General features: G+C 33.5%; 1 non-coding gene across 1 annotated transcript; it reads right to left on the bottom strand.

The window, feature by feature from the left end:
• Positions 1-10,890: 10,890 nt before the first annotated feature.
• Positions 10,891-10,997, bottom strand: LOC128290816 (small nucleolar RNA R71). The gene has a single exon (XR_008280601.1). It is a non-coding gene; the product is annotated as a small nucleolar RNA R71 (small nucleolar RNA).
• Between the last annotated feature and the right edge of the window lie 212 nt (positions 10,998-11,209).

The following is an 11,209-nucleotide window of genomic DNA, read 5'->3' as shown; positions in this document are numbered from 1 at the left end:
TCACTTTAAAAAATGAGGACATTGTTCATTTTAAGTTGGGGGGACCGAAAATTTGAATTATTCCCACTCAGAATAACTTTTTCTGTTAATTATGATTAGGATATATTTTGTTCAATAATTTGAAATTTTGTTAAGTATGCTAAACTTTAGTATGAATAAAGTTTGATTATTTCAATGAATTGCTATGTTAGCTTCATAATGATATAAATGTATTTTTAATAAAGCATGCAAATCACACCATAAAATTTTAGTTCCTTACGAAAGTTAGGCATGCATGAAAGTTTAAGTCTTTAGAATTGACATAGTAGTTTCTTGAGGTGAAATCCTAGGAAGCATGGAATGTTGGAAATAATTTAGGCAACTTTTGTTTGGACCGTTTGAGCCTTTGAAGCCAACCATGATGAAATTTTTATCCTTTGAAACCCAACTTTGAGACTATATGGCCTAATTTTATTTGAACCCTTGCAAATTTAGCCATCACTTCTCTCTTAACTATCTCAAAATTGTCCCAAACACTAGACTCGGTACTATTCCAAGTATTCGTTGAAAATAAGTTTGGGGGGAGTTGAAAAGAAGTATAAAATGCTCTTAAAATTTTTGTACATTCGGGAAAATGCTCGTGTAGATTGAAAAAAAAAGCATATGTACCTAAAAGAGAATGTACAAAAGAGCATACGAAAGCAAAGAAAGTTGGTGTATTGAAGGTGATTATTTCGAAGGTCCGATACAAGTTGAGTCTAGGGTTTAAAAGCCTAAAATTATCTATCTTTTACCTACCCTTAAGCCCAGCCATGTTACAACCTTGTTAAAGACCTATTGATTCAAAAGTTCCAATGCTACCTACATTAATGGAGAGAAATTGCTACGTACAACATATGAAGACATAAGTTAAACTTAATGATTGTAGCTTAATCTTGAATAAAAGGGAATAAAATCACACTGGTAAGGTTTAACATGACTTTATTAGGAAGCATTTAGTCTAATTTCTGCTATCATAATAGTTGTTGAGATTAATTTGAACAATATGTAACTATCAAATTTCTTGCCTTTGAGCATAAGTATGTTAAATTCATAATTTTGGGAAAAATGTTGTTTGAAGGAGTTTTTCAAAGGTGTTTCTGAGAAATTCTTTTTAAATTTTGTGCATTACTCGGGACAAGCAATGAATTAAGTTTGGGGGTGTGGAAACACGAAAATTTACGCATTTTTACATACCCTTTTTAGCTTAAAATCATATCATTTCGATTAAATTCTTGTCAAAAAATAATTAATTTTTATAAAATAATTAAATTATACTTAAAATATGAACATGATGAATTTTAGTTAATTTTATAATTAATTTTGAGTAATTTTGGTTATTTTCGACAGAATTGCACAAAGGGCGAAAAATGACTCGGCAGATACTGCTTGAAGCACAAAACCGAGAAGCAATTTGAAGTATCAAGGCGAATTAATTTCCAGCCTAAGACGGTCCAATTATGTGTATTAATTCATAATATAATTAATTTTAATTTATGCCCAATTTAATTTGGGCTAAATAAATTAATATTAATTAATTATGGAAAAAGTGGTCCAGTTGAATCGAACCGATTGAAATGAACCGGGAAAAGAATGGGCAGCCCAAAACCGGCCACATTCTGACCAAAATCAGTTTATTATCTGATTAATTAAGCTTGCAAAGAAGCCCTTGAAGTCTTGTCAAAGTTGCATTCAAACCCCTCCACAATTGGTGGATTTTTGGATTTGCCCCAAGCCATTTTTAGCAAAGTTGAAAGCTTCAACTTTGCCACATAGGTGGCCGGCCAAGGGATCGCTCTTTGGCTACTATTTTTAGCAAATTTCAGCTACTACACTCAGCTATAAAAGCCCCCCCTTGGCTGATCATTCAAAGCATCTCATTCATTCTTCATTCATTTCACAACACTTCTCTCCTCTCTGATTCTTTTTCTCTCATTTTTTCCATTTCAATTCCCTTGCTCTTGTGCTGATTTTTTCCCTTGGAAAATGGGTGTTCTTCAACCATTTTGGAGTAGCAATTGAGTGTTCATTGAAGCCTTGATCGGTGAGGACAACAAGAAGGAAGAACGGAGCAACCAAGTCAAGCCTCGGAAAACCACCGGATTTGATTCTTGTTCCCTATCTCTTTAATTTTTGTTGTTGTTATGATGAACATATCTAGGAGTATTCACGTTGTTGGAATGGTTAATTTAATCATCTTAGCTTGAATTAAATTTGTGTTGGGTTGATTGCATTTCATCTTCTTAAATTGTTAAAATTGTGTTTATGTGGTTATAGGCCTCGATAAAATGCTTGATTAAGTAAAATCATGCCTAAGTTATTCTTGTGTTACTATTGTGAGGTAACTAACTAATTAATTACTTAAACGGATTGAAATTGTAATTAATTGACACAGTACTTGATTAGTGCATGTTTAGTCTTCTAAGGTAATTGAAGGTTAAATTAGTAATGTATCTGGCGATATTATTGCCTTGCATAACTTGCAAGATTATTGTAATTAAACTGTTTCAAGGTAGGGATACCTTGTTACCTCACATAGTCTTTTATATGCTTGTTAGATTCAATTAATCGTTTGAATTGACATAAGGATATGCAAGAGATTAGTTTATTTTAATGAGTATGTATGTGTAATAACATGTTTGCTTACTAGAATATGTTTAGTCGGTTGAATTAACATAGGGCTATGTCAAGAGATGAATGGATTTTGGTATGTAAGTATGTTCATAAGTTAGAAAATTACTAGGTTGCCATGATTTTATTCGTAACAATATAAACATAAGTTTAATAATTCTAAGATGAGAAATGTAATTAATCCAACACAATTATATCATCTTGATTAAATCTTATTTTGAATCGTGCATTAGAACTTTCTTTTACTTCATTTCTTATTTATTTTAATTTTCTTAAGTTTTTAATCACCCTCTTTAAACAAAATATTTTTCTTCAACAAAGAGTTTTAAATTGCATTCATAAATAATCCTTTTCACAGTCCTTGTGGGTACGATAACTCGACATTTACTTGTCACTTTATTACTTGTTGCGATTGTGTACACTTGCACATTTCCATCGTCCCAATTGTTGATAAATAACATGATATGTTGAGTTTATATGCATAATGACTTGAAATCCGGTATGGAGGATAGGGGAGTTCCGTAGGAGAAAGTGGAAATGAAGTCCACATTGAAAGTCAGCGTTGCACAAAGTAGGAGACAATGTCATCAAAATGGGGTTAACCGGGATGATAGTTTAAAAAGGCAATTGAAATCGAGCAACTCAAGATGGTAAGTTATTGTAGTAAAAGTCATTGTCATGAATGACAAGTAAACAACCATCGCTACCGGGAAATTCGGGATAGTCAGTTATTGATATGTGTTTTAAAGTGTCGAGCGATACTTGAAGGCGGAGAGGATGGATAGGTGGGAACTTAAAATTATAATTGCATTGCATCATGATCATAACCTGTACATGCATTGATTCACTAAATGTTTCTTACACTATGCTTAATTTGCAATGATGTTATAAATTTAATGCTTTATTGTTTGAACAATTATATATCATGGTTTAAAAATTAGACTCACATTGAGAAGTCATAAGCTCACTCCCTTTTTCCTTACCTCTCAAGTAACGTAGAAAACTAGGACTTGGAATGGCATCAAATGAACCTCGGACTAGCACCTCATTTTTCCTTATTATTTAAAAGTTTCCATTAAAGATTTCCTTAATTGTTTTATTGGTTTGTTTATCGGGTTGTGAATTTTATTTATTTCTTTTATAATTATGGTTTGGGATTATTTAGCATATAAATTTTTAAGCATGATAGTTAATACTCTATTAATTCCATGCTAATTAGTTTAGAAAACTATTCTTTTTAATAATGTTTTCCACTGCTTTGCAAAATACTTAAAGTTTTGAAAAGTTTTTTTAAGCCTTAACTATTTTTCTCAAAACTTTACATTAATAATGTTGTAATTGGATTACTAAGTAAAGTTGATTTGATTAATGAATGGCTAAGCAAAAGAATGTCTTTACTAGATCACTTCGATGATGTAATCAGTGAAATCAAAATAGTAGTTTCGAGACCACAAATTTCAGTTAGAAAGGAAATTTTTTTTAATATTATTGCATGATCTATACTATGATAGGAAAGACGTATAAAAATTTTGATAAGAAAAATTTACCAATTACATGTTTAATTATAGAAAGGACCAAATTGCATGAAATGCAAAAGTTGAATTCTAATAGCTAGAAGTATCCAATAGCTATGGAATTCAAAATTTGAGGTCCGTATATGGTAATTAGACCATTAAGAAAATTTAGTAGATATTTATGATGATTCATCCATGGAAAATTAGAAAAAGAAAAGGACTAAATTGGAAAGTTGAAAAATTAATGGATGATAAGTTAATTAAATGAATAAAATAATTTCATATCATCATCTTCCCCAAAATTTCTATGGAAACCCTAGGAAAGAGAAAGGAAATCAAGCAAGCCTAATTGGGTAAGTAATATTGTCTCGTTTTTGGTAATTTTCATATTTTTGAGATCGTAATAACTTAATCTATTTACTTTAGGGATCAATTTGTAAAGTTATCAAGGTATTGAAATTTTTCCATGGATGAATATGTTGAAATTTTAAAATTTATGGTAGAAATTGAAAGTTTCTTGATAGATAAACAACTTTTGTAAAGAAAATTTTGATGAAATTGTGATTTAGGGACTAAATTGTAAAAATGTAAAATTCATGGAAAAAAAATTTGATTTTTGTGAAATCCATGACCTATGTTATATGAAAAATTAGGGTAGCTTGGAATAAGTATTAAATTGCATGAATTTCATTTTCCGAGCCTAAGGAAGAAATTGGAATTAATGAAAAATATAGGGGCAAAATGGTACTTTTGCCTAAAATGTGAAATTGATTGAATTGAATATGGATTTTATTAAATAAATGTGAAATTGATTGAATTGAATATGAATTTTATTAAATTAAGTTAAATTTACTCGTATAGAACCGGATAATTCAAATATGAAGTTAGATCGAGGAAAAGAAAAAGTTTTGGATTAGTAGATTTTCATACACGAGCAAGTGTTGAGGTAAGTTCGTATAACTAAATTGTGTATATTTTCATGTTTGAATTAAATTTTGTAAATGTGAATTATAAATTTTTTATGCACATGAAAATAATTATATATCCGACATGCCCGAGAATTGTTAAGTCCCATTAGAATAGATGAAATTCGATTGATACAAGTTTTTCCTGAAATGGTTGTGGTCTTGCATATGTTGCAGACACACCACAGCATGAAAGAGTGTCTTATAGCCCTTTCAAGCTTCCTGTATATAGTTCTTGCAAGCTTCCCGTTATAGCTCTTCGGAGCATCCCGATAGGTTGTGATCCCACATGTGTTGTTGTAACAGCCTGCTTTTAGTCAAATCAGAAGAGTGGTTTCGGGACCACAAATCTAAAGTCAAAACATTAATTTTATTATTATTCTAATGACTACAGCATGATAGTATGGTTGTGTGAAAATTTTGTTAAAAAATTTCATTATTTGAATGTTTAATTTGACAAAAAGGGGGCTAAATTGCAATAAGTGCAAAATTTGCATGCTAGTAGTAAAAAGGTGTTAAATTGCTAAGGTTTTTAATTATGGTGGCCTTAAATGGCAATTAGACCATTTAGAATTTGACTGGACACTTTTGGACATGTGTTAGGTGGATTTTAATGTTATATGCTTAAGGTTAGTTTGGTAATTTATGAAATAACATAGTAAAATAATGACATAATGCATAAGGCTATCATCTTTCTTAGTTTCTTCCACTGAATTATTAAAGATTAAAAGCCATGGGAATGAGCTAGGGTTCGGCTGCTTTGAAAGCTCAATTGATGAGTAAATTTTGTCTCGTTTTTAATGATTTCTACGTTTTTGAGATCGTTGCAGCTAGGTCTAGCTAGCCCAAGGACTATTTTGCAAAACTGTTAAAGATTTTGGATGTTGCCATTGATGAAGACATGTGTCTTTTGATGTTTAATGATAGATTATGAATGTTTGATGATAGTTCTACAAGTTTTATAACGTGATTTTTAGTGAAAATGCAAAATTAGGGATCAAATTGTAAAATGTGGAAACTTTGTGGTTTAAATGTGAAAGAAATGAAAAATATGGACTGTTACGGGCAATTGTGTAAAAATTCCTTAAAGTAAATTTTGGACTAAATTGAATAGAGAGCTAATTAAATAAGCTGAATTTGATATTATATAGATCAAGAAAAATAAAATCTAGATTCAAAACGGGGGAAAAATAAAGTACTTAATTGATTGACTCATTTCATCATTTTCACATCCAAGGTAAGTTCGTATGTGATAAATTTCATTATAAATGTATTTTAAATGTCTTAATATTGCATAAATTGTGATTATGAGACTACGGATATGTTCGACAATGATGTAACGACGTTTCAACATTTGAAATTTCGGTTAAACCTTAAGAATAGATTTGGATACAAGTGACATGTCATTAGGAGATTAATATGATTATGTGATCCGGGTGCTGGTCCTGTACGTCCTACAGGTGGCTGAGTATATCGACATGTGTTGCAGATACTTGACAGCTTGTGCGAGCAGCATTGTGTAGCTATGTCTCGACTGACAGCTTGTGTGAGTAGGCCTATTGATAGCTCCAGTGTGAGCAGTATATGTGATATGAGATTGAGTTGGCTTCGGGCCATGATATTGGCACTTAATGTGCGAGATTTCCAAGTATCCGATAGTATTTCGAATGGTTCAATGGGTAAATGAAAGACGTGATTGTGTATGAGATTGATACAAGATGGTATAAGTATGTACATGAATTGTATAATCTTAAATCGAAGAAGTTGTGAAGTTCATATATAAGATTATGATTGAAAATGTGAAAGGTTTGTTAGTTAAATGAATTACATGTTGATATGTTTAAATTGAGGGTTTTTATATTTATGTTAAGACTGAGTTTATTTCATACGAGCTTACTAAGCTATAAAGCTTACTTTGATTATTTTTCCATGTTTTATAGTGACTTCAAAGCTATCTCAGATTTAGGGATCTTTGGAAACTTCACCACACTATCAATCTATCAATTGGGTACTTTTGAAATCTATGTTTTGAGTATATGGCATGTATAGGGACTTTGGTCATTTTAGTAATGTGTTGTGCCATTTGAAATGGCTTGTAAATGTTTATATTTTGGTATGTTTGAATCACGTATTTATATATGTGTATGTGGCTTGTGTGATGTTTTGAAAGTTGGACATGTTATGCTTGTGGATAGTTAGTATTATAGATATCTAATAGCTAAGTTTTGAATGGCTGAAATGCTTGAAAGTTTAGATCAAATGATGCATATTTGTAAACGGTCGTTTTGATGATTTAAGAAGAGAAAGATTGGTATGTATTGGATGGAAAATTAGTATAGTGTGTGTCTTGTATATTGTTGGTATTGAAATGGTATAAATGATACTTGGTTGAGGTTGATTAATGCTTATTTATGCCTTGTGTTGGTGCCTTTGAATTGTGGTGTAGGTACATGCAAGTTTGGGTGGCAAAATGGCTTGGTAAATAGCCTATTTTTGTCCACACGGGCAGAGACACGGACGTGTGTCTCAGCCGTGTGTGATACACGGCCGAGTGTCACCTAATGCTGAAACTAAAATCAAGTTAGTGTGCTCCAAACGGCCTCACACACGAGCATGTGACTTGGCTATGTGGCATAAGTCAGTATACCCTACATGTTTGGCACGGCCTAGCACAAGGCCAGGCACACGGGCTAGCTACACGGGCGTATGTCTCCTGTTTTGAGAAAAATTTTCTAAGTGCTCTATGATTTTTCAAAGTCATCGGTTTAGTCCCGAACCACTCCCAATGCATGTTTTGGGCCTTGTAGGCTCGTATTAGGGACAATATGTTTGTTTTTGATTGAAATGTGTATGAATTGTTTAAGTTGTATATGAAATGTATGTTTAATGTATGATAAGTCCGGTAATGCTCCATAACCCTATTCGGCGTTGAATATGTGTGAGGGGTGTTACATTTGTTGGTATCAGAGCTACAGTTTAGTCAATTCTCGGACTAACGTAGCGTGTGTAAGAGTCTAGCTATACATGCCATATATAAACTGTGATAGTGTGATGACTCCTGGCAAGTTTAAAATGTGTTTTTGTATAATAAATGGATCCCGATCAAGTTGTAGCTGATGATGTAGAGAGTAATACGCCAGCTCCTGCTCAAGGGACAGCACCGTCCGATTCTAGACCTATGTCAAGTAGTCACGGAGGAGAGGCTAAAGAAGCCTTTTTCCAAATGATGAACGAGTGGTTCACACAATATGTCTAGACAAATCCGGTAACTCAACAACCTCCACCCCTACCTAATCCCCAACCTGTTCCCGTAGCTTCTCAAGTTATAGAACTTTAACGACTGAATAAGCCTCTAGTTGATAAGATTCGAAAACACGAGGCTGAAGACTTCAGAGCTACTGTAGATGATGATCCTGAACAAGCTAAATATGCTATATCATTATTGAGGGACACTGCGTATCAGTGGTGGAACACATTAGTATCTGTGGTACCGAGAGAAAGGGTTACCTGGGAATTCTTTCAGAATGAGTTCCAGAAGAAATATATAAGCAAGCGGTTTCTCGATCAAAAGCACAAAGAGTTTCTAGAATTGAAACAAGGCCGAATGACTGTGACTGAGTATAAAAGAGAATTTGTGCGGCTGAGTAAGCATGCTCGGGAGTAGTTTCTACTGAAGAAATCATGTGTAAGTGATAAACCATAATTTATACATATTACTATCCCATGCTTAACACATTTTTTGGATGAAATTCCCTTAGATTTGGTGAATTCGATGCTCCTAATCCTTTAATTTCATATTTTATACTTAGGAGAGCATAGGAGGGCAAAAAGAGTGAGAAACGGGGCGAAAATGGAGAAAATGGACCCACATGGGAAATCAACATGGCCTGGACTTCCTCACACGGGTAAACCACACGACCGTGTCCATTTGGCAGGATCGAAGCACGGCTTACACGGGTAGACTACACGCTCGTGCCTATTTAACAGCCTTGACCACGGTCTGGAGCAATCGCACATAGGCGTGTCCTTATCGAGCCCAAGTATAGTCCTATTTGGAAAAGGCCACTTTTGAGGGCTCTTAGGCATTCTAAAGCCTATTTAAACACCTGAGGAGGAACTTAGGAGGACGCACGAAGTAGGAAGTAAGGAATTACTCGAAGAAAGTCGATTGATCCATCTCAGAAGCCGGATTATTCATCAAGACTGAAGATCTCCCTTCAATTTCCATTCAGGAGTTTTTGGTTTTTCTTTATGTTTTGTATTCATTATTCTTCTGAGATGTTTTCTTTTATAATTATGAACTAAACCCCCTAAATACCTAAGGGGAATGAAACCTAAGACAGATATTGTTATTATTATCTAAATTATATGATAAGTATTTGATTTGTTCTTAATTACGTGTTCTTAATTCTTGTCTTAATATTCTAGGAATATTTATTCAAGTTAATGCGCTTATTTAGAGAAGCAAAAGTCCCTGTATTAAGCGGAGTTGATTGCACGCCTAGAGATAGGGTGACATGATTTTGCCGGATTAAGGTGAAACCTAATAAGGGCATCTATAGATCGAGTTAATGCAACACTAGGGCGTTAATTAGAAAGAGATTTCAATTAATCAACCTGGGGTTAGACGTTATTAGTCTCAAGAGAGATAATAATATAACTTAGGGATTTTTACGGATCAAGTCAAATGAATAAATCGTCTGATTCAGAGTTAAATAACAAGTGAAGTCTAGGTGGATTTTTCCTTGGGTATTGTCTTAATCAATCGAATTTTCTAAAAGTATTTTCCCCAACTTTCTTTCTTTGCACCCTTAGTTTAGGTAATTAGTTTTGATAAAAAAATCCCTTAATTTTTAGGCTAGATAATAAAAAGAAAGTAATTACTAGTACTCTTGGTTCCTTTGGGTTCAATAATCCGGTCTTGGTAAAGCTATAGTACCGTTCGATAGGTACACTTGCCTTCATCGTGATAATACTTGGTTTCAAGAACGATCATTTATAAATTATTTAAAACTTATTGCAAATATCATGAATCAAGTTTTTGGTGCCGTTGCCGGGGAACTAAGATATTAGGAGCACTCAATTTTTATTACTTCATCCATTTTACTTTATTTTCAATTTAAATTTTTATTTTTTTTCTAATTTTTATTTTATTCGCTCCTGGAAGGTTTTTATAGTGTATGACTAGAAGAAACCCGTCGGGACCATTACTGTTTGATAGTGAGATCGATCACACAGTTCACAGAAACCGAAGGGAAATAAGGCGAAGCTTAAGATACACAGAGGAAGAGCAAGAGGATAATACTTCAACCACAACTGAGGAGATGGCTGAAAACCAGGAAAATCCGCTACCTCCTGCGATTGCCGCTGATCCAGTAAATTAGAATCCTACTCCACGCACTATGTATGATTATGCTAAACCTACTTTAACAAGAACTGAGTCAAGTATAGTTAGGCCTGCTGTTGCTGCAAATAATTTTGAACTGAAACCTACCACAATTCAAATGATACATCAATTTGTTCAGTTTGATGGTTTGTAGGATGAGGATCCAAACAACCACTTGGAAAATTTTCTAGAGTTTTGCGATACATTTAAAATCAATGGCATTTCTGATGATGCCATTCGCCTTTAGTTATTCCCTTTTTCATTGAGGAACAAAGCTAAATAGTGGTTGAACTCGTTACCACAAGGGTCAATCACTACTTGGGAACAAATAACCAAAAAATTTTTATTAAAATATTTTCTACCGGCTAAAACAGCCAAATTATGTAACGATATCTCTTCTTTTGTGTAGATGGATTTAGAAACACTTCATGATGCATGGGTGAGATACAAGGACCTTTTGAGAAGGTGCCCTCACCATGGGTTACCACTTTGGCTACAGGTTCAAACGTTTCACAATAGCATGAATCCTTCGACTAGACAGATGATTGACGCAGCTGCTGGTGGAACTATCAATAATAAGACACCTGAGGATGCTTATGAATTTATAGAAGAGATGTCACGGAATAATTATCAGTGGCAAGTCATGAGAACAAAGCCAACGAAAACAGCCGACGTTTTTAACGTTGATTCGGTCA

The sequence above is a fragment of the Gossypium arboreum genome, chromosome 3, assembly GCF_025698485.1.
Source record: "Gossypium arboreum isolate Shixiya-1 chromosome 3, ASM2569848v2, whole genome shotgun sequence".
In the NCBI taxonomy this organism is placed as follows: domain Eukaryota; kingdom Viridiplantae; phylum Streptophyta; class Magnoliopsida; order Malvales; family Malvaceae; genus Gossypium; species Gossypium arboreum.
The sequence above is the reverse complement of the archived record's forward strand: the minus strand, read 5'-3'. Positions and strand labels throughout refer to the sequence as shown.